The sequence below is a fragment of the Ranitomeya variabilis genome, chromosome 5 (genome assembly GCF_051348905.1).
Source record: "Ranitomeya variabilis isolate aRanVar5 chromosome 5, aRanVar5.hap1, whole genome shotgun sequence".
Lineage (NCBI taxonomy): Eukaryota > Metazoa > Chordata > Amphibia > Anura > Dendrobatidae > Ranitomeya > Ranitomeya variabilis.
The window spans coordinates 148,899,474-148,917,340 of NC_135236.1; the positions used below are offsets into that span (position 1 = coordinate 148,899,474).

Sequence of the window (17,867 nt, forward strand, 5' to 3'; positions counted from 1 at the left end):
CCCGTATGACGGGTAGGCCTGGAGGTCTTCCAGGACCCTAGAGTCGCCCCTCTCCAACTGTTGCCCCCTATGTCTGCTTAGGTGATTTTGGGTGAGACAGCCCACCTATAACTGACTGTCCTGCCGTAGGTTTGAAGTAAGGCATGGAGCTCAATACTTCCTCGGCGTTTCCGGCCACCGGCTACGCGCCTCAGTAGGATGTTGCCTCGTTCTTACAGCACGACTCCTACTGGCGTTTCTCCTTGTTGCGTTGATCTCGTTTCTCACTCTTCACAATAAACCTCGCTTCTTGTCCTTTCTTGGGGTACCGCCGCAATGAAGTGCAGGCGCGGTCCCGTAACGTTTTTTCTGTTCGCTAGGCCTCTGTCAGGATCCCACCCCTGACAGGGACCCCCCTGAATCTTCCCCTGCAACACCCTCTGCCACAGGATGTTGCCTGGTTCCAACCCAGTCAGCTTCTCTCTAACTTCCTATCTAACCCCAGTTTTACCAGATTGTGAGGAGTGGCCTAATACATAGCACCCTTAGCTCCCCCTGGAGAAACTCTGGGGCGCTGCACACGCAGGGAGCCCCCTCCATGGGCGATGCTTCCCTATACCGCCGGAACACTGCAATCATGTTTGATCGCAGTGTGCCAGGAGTTAATGTGCCGGGGGTGGTCCGTGACTGCTCCTGGCACATAGTGCCGGATGTCAGCTGCAATAGTCAGCTGACACCCAGCCGCGATCGGCCACGCTCCCCCCGTGAGCGCGGCCGATCGCTATCACGTACTATTCCGTCGAGGGTCAGATAGGCCCAGGTCACCTCGACGGGATAGTACGTCTAAGGTCAGAGAGGGGTTAAAAAAAACCTAACTGATGGGATGAGTGCAGTGTCAGAAAGGAGGAAGTCACAATTTAAATGGGCAAATAGAGGTTGTGACTGCCCATTTAAATTGTAGGCTTATAGCCCAAGAGAGGCATGTTTAGGATGATAGTACCCATCAGAAGGAGGTCACCTTGCCGTGGTGATGAGCATGCATGAATTGGCCAATTTTTGAGCTAAGAACCTTCATTTTTTTGTAAGTGTATTTTATTCAGCAACAATGTAGTTTAGATCTTACTCTATCAGTGTTTGCATATATCTTGGCCCTTGCAGAGTGTTGCTGTGTCTTTTTTTGCATGTTATGCAGTCATTTCAATGTGCACCTGTTTACACTATATGGAGATGCTGGTCAGGTTTTTTGTTTTTTGCAGTTTACCATTGGAGGTTGTGACTTCCTCCTTTCTGACTCTGCACTCCTCCCATCAGCTCAAGGGTGTTTTTAATTAGTGCTGGTTCCTACCTGCCCATTTAAAATTGTAGGTTTATAATCCGAGAAAGGCATGCTTGCCTATTTAAATTGTAGGTTTATAGCCCAAGAGAGGCATGTTTAGGATGATAGGATCCATCAGAAGGAGGTCACCTGGCAGTGATTGATAGGCATATATGTTTAAGTACATTTTATTCAACAATGTCGTTTAGAGCTCACTGTCATGATCTCTGCAGGCAGAGATCATAGCAAGCCTATAGAGGGACAAGCTCTCGGAAGATGGAACTATACTGACCATGAACTAAGCCTGCCGCGCAACTAGAAATAGCCAGGTAGCATTTCCTATTTATAGCTAGATGCCCAGCTCTGGCCTAAGACCTAAATAGCTAGCAGAGGGAAATATAAGACCTGGCTCACCTCTAGAGAAATATTCCAAAGAAGACAGTAGCCCCCCACATATAATGACGGTGAGTTCAGATGAAACAACAAACGCAGCAGGAAAATAGTCTTAGCAAATTTGAGGTCCGCTTACTAGATAGCAGAAGACAGATAGTATACTTTCATGGTCAGCAGAAAAATACTAACAAAACACCATCCAGAGATTACCTTAAACTCTGGCATTAACTCATAACGCCAGAGTAGCAATCCCTGATCGACGAGAGCTTTCCAGACACAGTAACAAAACTTCAGCTGCGAACTGGAACAAATAGGCAAAACAAAACATGGACAAAAGTCCAACTTATCAGTAGTTGTCTAGAAGCAGGAACAAGCACTGAGAGGCATCAGATAACATTGTTGACCGGCAAGAAACCACCAGAGAAATGAGCTTAAATAGCGACACCCACTACTGATGGAATCAGGTGAAACAGGAAAGAGGATGACAAGTCCAATTCCACAAGCGGCCACCGGGGGAGCCCAGAATCCAAATTCACAACAGTACCCCCCCCTCAAGGAGGGGGCACCGAACCCTCACCAGATCCACCAGGGCGACCAGGATGAGCCCTATGGAAGGCACGAACAAGATCAGAAGCATGAACATCAGATGCATTGACCCAAGAATTATCCTCCTGGCCGTAACCCTTCCAGTTGACCAGATACTGGAGTTTCCGTCTGGAAACACGAGAGTCCAAAATTTTCTCCACAACGTACTCCAACTCACCCTCAACCAACACCGGAGCAGGAGGCTCAAGAGAAGGTATAACAGGTACCTCATACCTGCGCAATAACGACCGATGAAAAACGTTATGAATGGAAAAGGACGCAGGGAGGTCCAAACGGAAAGAAACAGGATTAAGAATCTCCAATATTCTATAAGGGCCGATGAACCGAGGTTTAAACTTAGGAGAAGAGACCCTCATAGGGACAAAACGAGAAGACAACCACACTAAATCTCCAACACAAAGCCGAGAACCAACACGACGATGACGGTTGGCAAAACGCTGAGTCTTCTCCTGTGACAACTTCAAATTGTCCATAACCTGCCCCCAGATGTGATGCAATCTCTCCACCACCGCATCCACTCCAGGACAATCCGAGGATTCCACCTGACCGGAGGAAAATCGAGGGTGAAACCCCGAATTACAGAAAAACGGGGACACCAAGGTGGAAGAACTGGCCCGATTATTGAGGGCGAACTCTGCCAATGGCAAAAAAGCAACCCAATCATCCTGGTCAGCAGAGACAAAACACCTCAGATATGTCTCAAGGGTCTGATTAGTCCGCTCGGTCTGGCCATTAGTCTGAGGGTGAAAAGCAGATGAAAAAGACAAATCTATGCCCATCCTAGCACAGAATGCCCGCCAAAATCTAGACACAAATTGGGTACCTCTGTCAGAAACAATATTCTCAGGAATACCGTGCAATCGGACAACATTCTGAAAAAACAGAGGAACCAACTCAGAAGAAGAAGGCAACTTGGGCAGAGGAACCAAATGGACCATTTTAGAGAAACGGTCACAGACCACCCAGATGACAGACATCTTCTGGGAAACAGGCAGATCTGAAATAAAATCCATCGAGATGTGTGTCCAAGGCCTCTTAGGAATAGGCAAGGGCAACAGCAGTCCGCTAGCCCGAGAACTACAAGACTTGGCCCGAGCACAAACGTCACATGACTGCACAAAGACTCGCACATCTCGTGACAGAGAAGGCCACCAGAAGGATCTTGCCACCAAATCCCTGGTACCAAAAATTCCGGGATGACCTGCCAATGCAGAAGAATGTACCTCAGAGATGACTCTGCTGGTCCAATCATCCGGAACAAACAGTCTATCAGGCGGACAACGATCCGGTCTATCCGCCTGAAACTCTTGCAAGGACCGCCGCAGATCAGGAGAAACGGCCGACAAAATTACTCCCTCCCTAAGGATACCTGTGGGTTCAGAATTACCAGGAGAGTCCGGGTCAAAACTCCTAGAAAGGGCATCTGCCTTAACATTCTTAGAACCCGGTAGGTATGACACCACAAAATTAAAGCGAGAAAAAAATAAAGACCAGCGCGCCTGTCTAGGATTCAGGCGTCTGGCAGTCTCAAGATAAATCAAATTTTTGTGGTCAGTCAATACCACCACCTGATGCCTAGCCCCCTCGAGCCAATGGCGCCACTCCTCAAACGCCCACTTCATGGCCAAAAGCTCCCGATTCCCAACATCATAATTCCGCTCTGCGGGCGAAAATTTGCGAGAAAAGAAGGCACAAGGCCTAATGACGGAGCAGTCGGAACCTTTCTGCGACAACACTGCCCCAGCTCCGATCTCCGAAGCGTCAACCTCAACCTGAAAAGGCAGATTCACATCAGGCTGACGCAACACAGGGGCAGAGGCAAAACGGCGCTTAAGCTCCTGAAAGGCCTCTACAGCATGAGGGGACCAATTAGCAACATCAGCGCCTTGTCTGGTCAAATCAGTCAGTGGTTTAACGACATCCGAAAAACCAGCAATAAATCGGCGGTAAAAGTTGGCAAAGCCCAAAAATCTCTGAAGACCCTTAAGAGAGGAGGGCTGAGTCCAGTCACAAATAGCTTGCACCTTGACGGGATCCATCTCAATGGAAGAGGGAGAAAAAATATACCCCAAAAAGGAAATTTTCTGGACCCCAAAAACGCACTTAGACCCCTTCACACATAAAGAATTAGACCGCAGAACCTGAAAAACTCTCCTGACCTGCTGGACATGAGAGTCCCAGTCATCAGAAAAAATCAGAATATCATCCAGATATATTATCACAAATTTATCCAGAAAATCGCGGAAAATATCATGCATAAAAGACTGGAAAACTGAAGGGGCATTAGAAAGACCAAAAGGCATGACCAAATACTCAAAGTGGCCCTCGGGCGTATTAAATGCGGTCTTCCACTCATCCCCCTGCCTGATCCGCACCAAATTATACGCCCCACGAAGATCAATTTTAGAGAACCACTTAGCACCCTCTATACGAGCAAACAAATCAGTAAGCAATGGCAATGGGTATTGATACTTAACAGTGATCTTATTCAGAAGCCGATAATCAATACATGGTCTCAAAGAGCCGTCTTTTTTTGAGACAAAGAAAAACCCAGCTCCCAAGGGAGAAGAAGATGGACGAATATGTCCCTTTTCCAAAGACTCCTTTATATATTCCCGCATAGCAGCATGTTCCGGCACAGACAAATTAAACAAACGACCCTTTGGATATTTACAACCCGGTATCAAATCTATGGCACAATCGCACTCACGGTGCGGAGGTAACGACCCAAGCTTGGGTTCGTCAAAGACGTCTTGATAATCAGAGAGGAACTCAGGGACTTCAGAGGGAATGGACGACGAAATAGAAACCAAAGGTACGTCCCCATGAATACCCTTACATCCCCAGCTCAACACAGACATAGCTCTCCAGTCCAAGACTGGGTTGTGAGACTGCAACCATGGCAATCCCAGTACCAAATCGTCATGTAAATTATACAGCACCAGGAAACGAATAATCTCCTGGTGATCCGGATTGATACGCATGGTTACTTGTGTCCAGTATTGTGGTTTATTATTAGCCAATGGGGTGGAGTCAATCCCCTTCAGAGGAATAAGAGTCTCCAAAGGCTCTAAATCAAAACCACAACGATTGGCAAAGGACCAATCCATAAGACTCAGAGCGGCGCCAGAGTCAATATAGGCGTCCGTGGCAATGGATGACAAAGAGCAAATCAGGGTTACAGACAAAATAAACTTAGACTGAATGGTGCCAATGGAAACAGACTTATCAAGCTTCTTTGTACGCCTAGAGCATGCCGATATAACATGAGTAGAATCCCCACAATAGAAACACAATCCATTCTTCCGTCTAAAATTCTGTCGCTCACTCCTGGACAGAATTCTATCACACTGCATACTTTCTGGCGTCTTTTCCATAGACACCGCCAGATGGTGCATCGGTTTGCGCTCCCGCAGACGCCTATCAATCTGAATAGCCATTGTCATGGACTCATTCAGACCTGCAGGCAAAGGGAACCCCACCATAACATCCTTAACGGCATCAGAGAGACCTTCTCTGAAAGTTGCCGCCAAGGCGCACTCATTCCACTGAGTAAGCACAGACCATTTACGGAATTTTTGGCAGAAAACTTCAGCTTCGTCTTGCCCCTGAGATAGTGCCATCAAAGTTTTTTCTGCCTGAAGTTCCAAATGAGGTTCCTCATAAAGCAAGCCCAAGGCCAGAAAAAACGCATCCACATCGCGTAACGCAGGATCCCCTGCTGGCAATGAGAAGGCCCAATCTTGAGGGTCACCCCTGAGCAAGGAAATCACAATCCTAACCTGCTGAGCAGGGTCTCCAGCTGAACGAGACTTCAGGGACAAATAAAGCTTACAATTATTTCGGAAATTCTGGAAGCTAGCTCTATTCCCTGTGAAGAACTCCGGCAAAGGAATTCTCGGCTCAGATACCGGAGCATGTACTACAAAATCTTGTAAATTTTGTACTTTCGTGATGAGATTATTCAAACCCGCAGTTACACTCTGGAGATCCATTATTGTCAGGTGCACACAGAGCATACAGAGATTAGGAGGAGAGAGAGAAAAAAGACTGCAGCAAGGCAGACTGGAGGAAAAAAAAAAAAAAAAAAAAATTCCAGCAGACTTCTTATAACTCTCCTTTCTCAACCTGGGTCTTTAACACTTTAAATGGCCGGTCAAACTGTCATGATCTCTGCAGGCAGAGATCATAGCAAGCCTATAGAGGGACAAGCTCTCGGAAGATGGAACTATACTGACCATGAACTAAGCCTGCCGCGCAACTAGAAATAGCCAGGTAGCATTTCCTATTTATAGCTAGATGCCCAGCTCTGGCCTAAGACCTAAATAGCTAGCAGAGGGAAATATAAGACCTGGCTCACCTCTAGAGAAATATTCCAAAGAAGACAGTAGCCCCCCACATATAATGACGGTGAGTTCAGATGAAACAACAAACGCAGCAGGAAAATAGTCTTAGCAAATTTGAGGTCCGCTTACTAGATAGCAGAAGACAGATAGTATACTTTCATGGTCAGCAGAAAAATACTAACAAAACACCATCCAGAGATTACCTTAAACTCTGGCATTAACTCATAACGCCAGAGTAGCAATCCCTGATCGACGAGAGCTTTCCAGACACAGTAACAAAACTTCAGCTGCGAACTGGAACAAATAGGCAAAACAAAACATGGACAAAAGTCCAACTTATCAGTAGTTGTCTAGAAGCAGGAACAAGCACTGAGAGGCATCAGATAACATTGTTGACCGGCAAGAAACCACCAGAGAAATGAGCTTAAATAGCGACACCCACTACTGATGGAATCAGGTGAAACAGGAAAGAGGATGACAAGTCCAATTCCACAAGCGGCCACCGGGGGAGCCCAGAATCCAAATTCACAACAGCTCACGCTTTCAGTGATTGCATATATGCATATATTTTGGCCCTTACAGAGTGCTGTTCTGTCCTTTTTTGTATGTTATGAAGTAATTGCAGCTTGCCTCTGTTCACACTAACTATTTGGAGGTGTTAGTCAAGTTTTTTGTTTTTTTTCAGTAGCCTAAAAAGTCTGTTACTGCAGTTTGCTGTAAAATCGGCTGTTGGCTATAACCATATGTTTTCCCCTTGCCAGAGAGGTTGAAGTCACTTAGACACTTATAAGCCTGTATTTGCATTATAGATCTCAAACCTAATTCAATACACACCTAGAACTCAGAGTGTTATATACTTTTTTTTAAGCAATTAAAGGCTTTGCAGTATTGAGATTCACTGCAAATTTATTTGCCACATATCAAGCTAGATTTGCTCATTTCTGGTGAATTTACGCTATGGCTTTTCTCAGCAGCAAAAATATATCATTTGGTTCAGCTGTTATTTATGTATCAATTTATTACAATTTTATGCAGTGTTTAGCAATAGTTGTTACTCTATTACTTTAGCTTCTACCTTGACAGATATTTAGTCAGATTTCAGCTGTTATTCTTTCTCATATTTCTCATGTCATATGAATTAGTGTTTTCAGAAACATACTGGTTGTTTCAGTGTTGGTTCATTTTCAAACTATAAAGAGATCTGATGCTTGTCTTGGTTTATAGATTTGAATTTCTTCTGTGATAAATAATATTGCTTTCCTAATCACTTTACACATCGGTTAGTCATTTGGTTGGTTGCAGAATCAGATATCTGACTATTAGAAGTCATATATCTGCAACCAGCCAAATGACTAACCATTGTGTAAAGTAGTTAGAGAAGCAACCTCTACAGTAAGCTTCCTAAAAACAAAAAATTAAGTCCCAGGCCACAAAATGTGTAATCCGTCCTGAGGCATGACGTAACTGATAATCTGAATTAGAATTAGAGTATTTTTCCTAGCATTTATAATTTATTTTTAATATGAGCACAATTTTGATTCATTTATCAGATGTTATTGTGGATCCAATAATATTTTGATGAGCGTAGTAATTGTGAGCTGGTCACTAAGGATGATCAGACCTGTGGATATTTGGGTTCGTCCGAACTTTAGTACACACTTCAGTTTGGGTACAAGAACTTGACCCCGATCCCTATATAAGTCAATGGGTACACGAACTTTGGTGCTGTAAAATGGATGTAAAAAGGTCATAGTAAACACAAGCGATGACATCAGTAACGTCATTACCCGTGAGACTTGACCGGGAGTGACCTATGGAGCCTTGTTCTTAAGGCTGCATAGGTTACTCAAGGTCTTGTCTCACGAGCAATGACATCAGTAACTTCACCACCCACGAGACATGACCAGGAGTGACCTATGGAGCCTCATTGTCGAGCCTGCATAGGTCACTCATGGTCATGTCTCACGAGCAATGACGTCAGTAACATCTTCACCCGTAACACATAACTGGTAGTGACCTATGGAACCTCATTTTCAAAGCTGCATAGGTCACTCTGGGTCATGTTTCAGGGCGATAATGTCTGTAATGCCATCCTCCGTGAGACATGACCGGGAGTGACTTATGGAGCCTCATTCTCGACGCTACTGACATCATCGCTCGTAAGACATGACTGCGCGTAACCTATTTGTCTTCCAACACTTCAAAGGGGCCTTTGCAAGAGTTTCAGTGCTGCACCAGCCCAATCCTAACAAGCAGTTTCTCCTGTAGGTGGATGCCTCCTCTTTCAGTGTTGAGGAAGTCCCTCCATGTAAGACTTTTGTTCGTGATAGAAGGAGGAGAATTCTGTTCTGGGGACACGATTTCAAGCTGGCCGGCCATATGGGCATACGTAAGTCTAATGAGCTGATTGGTCTCCTCTTCTGGTGGCCCTCGTTGGCCAGGGATGTTCGTGACTTTGTAATCACCTGTCCACAGTGCACAAGAAACAAGTCCCCCAGGAACAAGCCTGCAGGTCTCCTTCAGCCTCTGCCAGTTCCTTCCATCCCTTAGCAACACATTGTCATGGATTTCATCATGGACCTGCCCATTTCTGAGGGTTTCAACACCATCTCGGTTGTGGTGAACCAGTTCTCCAATATGATTAATTTCATTCCCCTTGCAAGCCTTCCCTCCATTTCCAAGTTCTCCTTGCAGTTCTTTTAGCATGTGTTTCATCTCCATGGTCTTTCTCTCTACATTGTGGGGTCTCTAAACATGGGCAAGTATAATGGATCAACCAGGTTCTCAAGAACTACCTACACCACATTATCTATACACAGCTGGTGCAGTTACTTCCCTGTGCAGAACTGCTCTCTTCTCTGTCTTCTTCCTCTGGGGTACCAACAGCTGATTGTTGCCAGATCTGGAAAACCTTGCCATAAAAGAAAAACTCCATTCTTAAGGCAGTGTCTTGGATGACGTCTCATGCAGACAGGAAGAGAGGTTGTCCACATTGTTACCAACCTGGAGGTAAAGTATAGTTATCTTCCTGAAATATCGCCTAAAAGTGCCTTCCCAAAAGTTTGTCCCTCAGAACCAAGGTCCAATCAAAATCCTCAGACAAGTTAATCCAGTGACTTACAGTTTTCAGGTGAATCTACGGATTCCAAGTTTCTCTAAACTCAATACTCATGCCTTTATTTCTATTTCTGAGGGTCCCTTGGATGTGTTTGAGGTAAAAAAGACATTCTGGATTCTAAGAAGGTTCAAGGGGAGGACCTTCTTATTTGTTGATTGGAAAGGCTTTGGTCCTGAGGAGAGATGTTGGGAGCCTGCCGAAAGCATCTGCACGCCTACCATTATTTAAATATTTCTCCATCATTCTGGAAAAAAGGGTAGGGGGTGCAAGTGGAGGTACTGTCATGCAGGTGACCCACACACCTCCTCAGCACTATCCTACCTACTGTCTTTGCCACTCTGCTCTTCCCAGTGTTAGGCCATCTCGCTGAGCTGCCTCTTGCACTACTCCCAGCACTGCTGCTCCCTTCTGCTGTCTCCACCTGTCTGTAGGTAGATGTGGCAAAACTCTGCCAGAATTTAACTCAGATGTGTCCTGCAGAGTTTTGCGTTTGTGGTCTAAGTCCTTTCAACAGGGGATATATTAGGCAGCTCCACCCTCCACACATTGCTGGAACTTAGGTTCCGAATGTTTTGTTTACTCTCTTCCGTTACTGATCCAGCTTGTTTACTCATCTACTCTGATCTCTTTGCTCCTGACCATGGCTTTGTAATATGATCCTGTGCTGTCTGCCTCGACCTTGGCTGTCTAACCATGTGTTTGTCTTTGCCCCCTCTATACCGCATGTTCTGCCACCGGACCTTTAGCCAGCTGCTGCAGGTCCATGTCCTGGAGTGGCACCTGGTGGCTACCCTTATGGCCAAGCCTATCATCACCATCAGAGGCTCTAGTGAACACCAGGTAGCTACTTAGTCACGCCACTCCAGGGTAAGCTCAGCCAGAGGCGCAGTGGGTCCATACCCACCGTTGTCACACATTTTCAGGAGGAATAACAAAGGAATAACACAGAGTTCTAAGAAAAAAATGCTTCAGAATTATTAGTTTATTGGGCTTAAACTCTATAGCGCCACCTGTTGGAAGCCAGAGCTGGTATGTCACTCTCCACAATGAGAAACCTTAACCCTTAGACCCCAGTCAAGAGCCTCTCATTTAGCCAAATTAGTTCTCATGCTTCACACTGACGAGGTCCAACAGCCCGAAACACCGTGTCTCCGAATTGAGATACTGATTTGACTTTTATCCTAAGTCATATTGCATGACTCGTTAAAGGGTTGATTGTGACTTGTAGGATCGCTACTTCCAACAGGTGGCGCTATAGAGTTTATGTCCTCTTTTTCCTTGAAGAGGCAATTTGCATATGAAATTTCCCAGAGGAGCATTGCATGGCGAATAAGCCTCCCCACCTTGACAAGCCAGAGCTGGTATGTCACTGTCCACAAGGAGAAACCTTACGCCTTAGGCTGGGTTCATATTGCGTTAAAGCAGCCCGTTCAACACATGAGTTAAACGGGCTGCGTTAACGCAAGTGCCGAAATGAGATCGCCCTAGCGCAGATAGAGCTAGCAGATGCTCTATGTGCGCTAGTGGTGACGGACCCGGAAACGCTGCAGCCCACGTCTCAGGGTCCATCACTTAATGACGGCACATAGCTAGCGCACGCCCATTGTGGGCGTGCAATAGTGATGCGTCCGGCATAGCGCTTAATGGCGGCGTTAACAGACTGCATTACACCACGTTACACCGCGTTATGCCACGGTGTAACGAAGTCCATCTAATGGACTGACAAAACGTAATGTGAACCCAGCCTTAGCTTCTCTTAAAATGTTAGTGAAGCATGCTATTATCTTTGGTACAATGAGGGTGCACGATAAGATTTGCCATATAATCAACATACAACACTATAATGAGAAGAATCTTTCATTACAGTCAAATATAGGATTAAAAATGGTTAAAAAAAATGTGGCCTATATATTTTTGTTTCTCAGTAGTCCGGTTTGTGTCTCGTACGCATTCTCCTCTTACCTCTGCTGTTACAGCTGGAAACTCGCAGGAAGTTAGTTTGGATGGGGGCCGTCAGGAACCAATGTCCCTCTCAGGTGTGTTACTGTTATTGCAGACATTCCTTCCAAAAGAGAAATAGCACATTTGTAAGCTAGACACAAAGGTCACAGTCTGAGTGATTAATGCTGTCATGCTGCTGTCCAAATTACTTACTCCCTGGGGGTGTTTGCATTGAGCAGACCAAATGTGCTTAACAGATTTGGACAAATCCATAAGGTTTATTACAAAAGAAGTTTAAAAAAAATACCTTGCTAAAGCTCACTGTTCTGCACTGAGCACCTCAGACTAGTACCATAAGTACAGTATTACATGTGTTTGCATTTGGTACATGAATCCATTGCCCTGTCTAAATACTGCGGTTGTTCCATTAAATTTCAACATGATAAGACCTTAAGTGTTTTGAAATATAGTATAATTTGAGCATTTCACCTTTGCCTTTTTTTTTTCTTTATTGTCCTAACTAGAGATTGACAGATCACTTCACACAACCCCAGTCCAGATACAGTTGAGTGCACTCTGGTTTTGGACAGGAGCTGCACAAATTTCCTTAAAGCATCAAGCCAGCATTTTGTTTTTTTCAGTGATGGAAAGGTGCCATACACCATACAGTAATAATGTCTCCCTGTGTTGCCCTTTAATAAATCCTTGTGCCTCCTTAAATAATCCTGATCCCTTATAATAATGACCCTGTACCTCTTTATAATAATAAAAACACCCCCTGTGCTTTCTAATAATAATAATGCCTCCTTGCTTCCCCTATAATGAAAGAGAACACACATTGAGTATTACACCCCCACACGGTATGTTGACTGCAAACAGTACGATTGCCCCACAATACACATAGAAAGTGTCATGCCCACAACACCCCACACTGTAAAATATTTACCACAGCCCCCCTGTCATGAATCCCCAATGGCTAGGGATAGCACAGGATGAGCAAAGTATAATAAATATCGGACGAGCTCTAGGGTGATGGAACCTGGGCTGACCGCTGCCCTACGCCTGACAAACGCAACTAGAGATAGCCAGGGAGCGTGCCTACGTTGGTTCTGGACGCCACGCACCAGCCTAAGAGCTAACTAGTACTGCAGAGAAAACAAAGACCTCACTTGCCTCCAGAGGAATTAACCCCAAAGATATAGTTGCCCCCCACATGTATTGACGGTGAAATGAGAGGAAGGCACACACATAGAGATGATGTATATAGCTTTAGCAAATAGAGGCCCGCTGAAAACTAGAAAGCAGAATGACACAAAAGGGGACTGAGCGGTCAGCGAAAAACCCTAATCAAAAAAACCATCCTGAGATTACAAGAACCCATGTGCCAACTCATGGCACATGGGGAGAACCTCAGTCCACTAGAGCAACCAGCTAACAAAGAGACATTCTAAGCAAGCTGGACAAAAAAACCAAACAACTGAAAATCAGCACTTAGCTTATCCTGAAAGATCTGGGAGCAGGTAGGCAGGAACCAAACAGAGCACATCTGAACACATTGATAGCCGGCAAGGGAAATGACAGAGAGGCCAGGTAAAATAGGAAACACCCAGCCTCTGATGGACAGATGGAAACCAAAGGCCGCAACCCACCAAAGTCACCCAGTACCAGCAGTAACCACCAGAGGGAGCCCGCAAACAGAATCCACAACACCCCCCATACAGTATGATATTCACCACAGCCCCAAATACACAGAATAAGATGCACCGCAGACCCTCACACAGTATGATGTCCACCACAGGCCCCTATATAAACTATGATGTCCACCAAAGCCCCCCCGCCAAGCAGGATGATAACCCCCATACAGTATGACGTTCCACATAACCACGCCTTACAGTATACAGTATGATGCTCACCAGTCTCCAACACAGTCTGACGGCTACTATAGACTTCAACATAGTATAAATGGCCTCCAAAGCCCCATATACAGTATGATGGTCTCCCACAGCTACACCACATAGTGTAATGTCCACCACATCCACCCCCTACAATTTAATGTCCACCACAACCACCTTACACAGTATAATGGTCCCCCCAAAAGCTCACTATATAATATAATGGTCCACACCACAGCTCCATATATAGCATGATGGTCCACTCCACAGCCCCCTATATAGGATGATGGTCCACTCCATAGCCCCTATATAGTATGATGGTCCACCCCATAGCTTCCTATATAGTATGATGCATGATGCACCACAGACCCCCAAAAATTAAAAATCCTTATACTCACTTAATCCAGACTCCTCTACAGTCTCCATCTCATCTACTATCCAGCCTCTCGGTGGACACTGGCAGCATGACTGTCACGTGACTGGTGGGCGTGAGCTCGGGGGTTTGTGGCCCCACTGTGACATGAACCAGACTGCCCTGGAAGGGGCGTGACTATGACAGCTGCCTTGGTTTTCACTGGAGCCTCTAATGGTGAGGTCAGGCTTGTGCGGCAGGCAGCTGCCAGGTGCTACTCCAGGGTGGTGACAGAGACACAGGGCTGGCAGGCACGGCAGAGACACAGGGCTGGCAGGCACGGCAGAGACACAGGGCTGGCAGGCACGGCAGAGACACAGGGCTGGCAGGCACGGCAGAGACACAGGGCTGGCAGGCACGGCAGAGACACAGGGCAGGTTGGTGTGGTGTATGAAGGAACAGGTAGGGACCTGTTCACACAGGAGGTGCAGGTATGGATATGAAGTATGAAGGAACAGGTTGGGACCTGTTCACACAGGAGATGAACCACAAGGCTGCAGATAGGAGCGGTAGAGCAGCAAAAGATAGCGCAGCAACAAAAGCTAAGCAGAGCAGAACCGCAAGGAATGCGGAGAGGAGCTGCAGCAAGAGATTTCTGCAACAGCAGAAGCAAAGCAGAGCGGAACCGCAAGAATGCAGATAGGAGCTGAAGCAAGAGATTTCCGCAGGAGCAGAGCAGAGTAAAACGGATCAGAACTGCAGGAGTGTGGAGCAGAGGCAAAGCCACAGAGAGACAAGGGTAGAATCACAAAGTGCAGAGCGAAGAGCAGAGTGAAGGCACAGAGTGCAGAGCCAAGAGCAAAGCAAAGGCACAGAGTGCAGAGACAAGAGCAGAGCAAGCCCCAGAGTGCAGAGCAAAGTCACAGGTTGCAGATTAAGAAGCAAAGCAAGGTCACAGAGTGCGGAGCTGAGAGCAGAGCAGAGAGGCACTGCAGGGAAAGAAACCACAGACCAGGAGACAGAGGTAGGACAAAGTTCAGACAAGGTAATGGAACAAGACAAGGTATAAGAAAAAAGACACAGGAACCAGGATATACAGCCTCCTGGAGGGCAGACAAACAAGATACATGGAAAAGCAAGGAGACCAGCCTTCAAAGAAGGCAAGACACAGAGCAAGGCCTGGCAGCTCAGAAGCAAAACACAAACTGAGTTAACACATTGCACAGGCCCAGTCCACAGGGTGGAGCTGTCCTAAATACTGGAGGCCTGTTGGTAATTGGTCAGGAACAGATTAGACAGGTGCACACTGATTCTATAAGAACCAGAGAGTTCTGGCGCCGCCCCCCTATGCACACAGCCAGGAAGAAAGCAGAAAGCAGAGGCACAGAATATGGAGCTGGCAACAAACAGAAACCACAACATGACCTGGAGCAGTGGGTAAGATAGTGTGAGAGATGAGAGGCCATGCTGTGATGCCAGCAGAGTTGTTACATTGATGAAGTAATATCAATTTGTTAACGATGTCCTATGCATGGTGCAGGCCTCTGGATGGCCGCTGACAGAAGAAGACCTGGCTGCCTGCCAAGGTAAGTGACAGAACCACTGGCACTCTTCTCTGTGACAACTGATAACAGTTGTGATATCCTCAGGGCACCGATACTGTTAACAACTTAGCAAACAATGCGTCCCATGGCCGGACCAGCCCATCTGGCATTTGCCAGAATTGCCAGATGGCCACTCCGGCCTTGAGTGCAAGAACATACTGAAACAAAGACTTGTTGAGAGGTATCGCTAAAATGGGTGGATGCAATGGTATGAATTCTCCTATTAGGGCTCATGTTAGAAAAGCCTTGATTTATGCACAATATGCCTTTATTCATGAAGGCTTCAACTATACTCCAGATTTTCTTTGGAGAGTTTAGGAAATCACATGCCTGTGCATTTCTAGGTCCTCATTGGTGCTGAATGAATCCAAGAATCTTGTAAGTTGGAGTTAGAACTATTCCAACAATCAGTTTGTGACTTGCAGCAGCTCAAACTGAAATTCTAGTGCAAAAATCTGAGGGTCACATTGAATATTTTGACATGCAAATATGCCATTCAACACTCTAGACTATAATATTCTTCACCTCATTTTTATGAAATATATAGGAAAAGGATCCAAAGTAAAAATAATAAAAAAAGAAATCTGACAGATAGAAATTTGTTATACTAATATTATTCTAATGACTTAACGCCAAGGTTATGACTTGCTGAAGAAATTCTGCTGATTTCCATCCCTACATCAACTCATTAATTGTAGGGTTGAATAAGGTTGGACATGTTGCTTTCCTTCTTGTGTCATGTTCTTGGTTGTTATTGTATCATTTTAAAAAATGTCCTGAAGGTTTTTTTGTTTTTTTCTTTTCAGAATCATCTTGGAAGTGTGGCGGTTGCTTCAGAACCTCCAGCAAAATATTATTTTAAGCATAAAAAAGACGACCGCTTACATGTGGGAGGATTTCTCAGGTTACCATCTTCTTTTTCTTTTCCACTACCTGTTTACTGAACAGTTGGAAAAGTTTGATAATATAAGAGTTGTATGTAGAACATCTGTGTAGATGGTGGTTTTTCTGGTGGGAATTCTGACTGACAAGAAGTAAATGAATGAGTCAGCAGTTCAGTCTGTTGACAAGTCCTGAATCTTTCACTTACATTATTGAGAATCACATTTTCACTCTTTGTGCTGAGACACAGCAAGGACATTCCAATACTATTCCACATGCAAAGCCAATGGAAATGGTTTGACAAACTCAACAATATTTTGGTGACCTTTCGATTGATCTAAATAACATTCAAGAATATCTGTATGATAAATATGACAATATAAATTATCTACTTTTCTTTAAGGTATACAATATTGAGAAAGTGTGTATATATTGAGCACCACACAATAGGCCATTGTTTTTATCATCTCTAGAAAAATTTCAGTTTTATACTGTTTGGATAGATAGAGAGGTTTTAAAGTGACCAGTAGTGTTGAGCGATACCTTCCGATATCGGAAAGTATCGGTATCGGAAAGTATCGGCCGATACCGGCAAAATATCGGATCTCGCTGATACCGATACCCGATACCAATGCAAGTCAATGGGAAGAAAATATCGGAATTAAAATAAACCCTTTCTTTCCTTGTAGGTTCATTCTACATGAAGGAAAACAACTAAGAATAATGTAGGATGTATTGGGGGAGGTGGCGGAGACATTAAAGGCATAGAGGTTTAGCCCAATCAAATAGAATAGCAGAAATTTTAATTTTTTTTTAAGACGTTCGGAGTTACAAAGATATTGACTATGTTAAGATTTTTTTTATTTTGTCAGATATTGATGTTTCACTACTTCCACGCCCTTCACCCTCTTTTTTACTTCTCCCACACTTTCTTCTTCATCATCAGCATCTTTGACATCAAGTTCTTCACCTTATTCATCTTCTTCTTCATCTTCTACCTATAATTTTTTTTTGTTACATTGTTCATATTCTTTTTATTTAACTATTATTATTCTTCTTCATATTCAACTTCTTCATCATATTCTTATTTGTGATAGGCATTCCCGTAGTTGTTATCTATAAAAGTTTGAAGATTACACCTTCCGTTCTGCCTGTCACAAAACAGTTAGATTTGTCCGCGTTCAGTTTGGCCTGCAGCATCAGGCTTTATCCAGGGGCACCACGAGGAGGAACGGACTCACCCCCATACACTGCTTAGTCTTCTTCTGCTTATAATTTAGATAATATCTTTTGCTCTGATATTTAGTTTTATGCTTAATGTTCTTCTGCTCTTTGTTCTGCAGCCTCTTGTTCTTCTGCTTCTCGGTCTCCCATGTCGTCGTCGTCTCCAGGGTCGTCGTCATCTCAGTGGTTGTCGTCTCTGGTGTCGTTGTCATCTT

The 17,867-nt window shown here is 44.9% G+C and overlaps 1 long non-coding RNA gene across 1 annotated transcript in view; it reads left to right on the forward strand.

The window, feature by feature from the left end:
* The window catches only part of LOC143773463 (uncharacterized), a 56,640-nt gene extending 39,953 nt beyond the window's left edge, over nucleotides 1-16,687 (forward strand). Inside the window, exons 2-3 of the long non-coding RNA XR_013215193.1 lie at nucleotides 8,908-9,028; nucleotides 16,353-16,687. This is a non-coding gene — a long non-coding RNA (uncharacterized LOC143773463). The remainder of the gene's footprint in view (nucleotides 1-8,907; nucleotides 9,029-16,352) is intronic.
* Nucleotides 16,688-17,867: the final 1,180 nt, after the last annotated feature.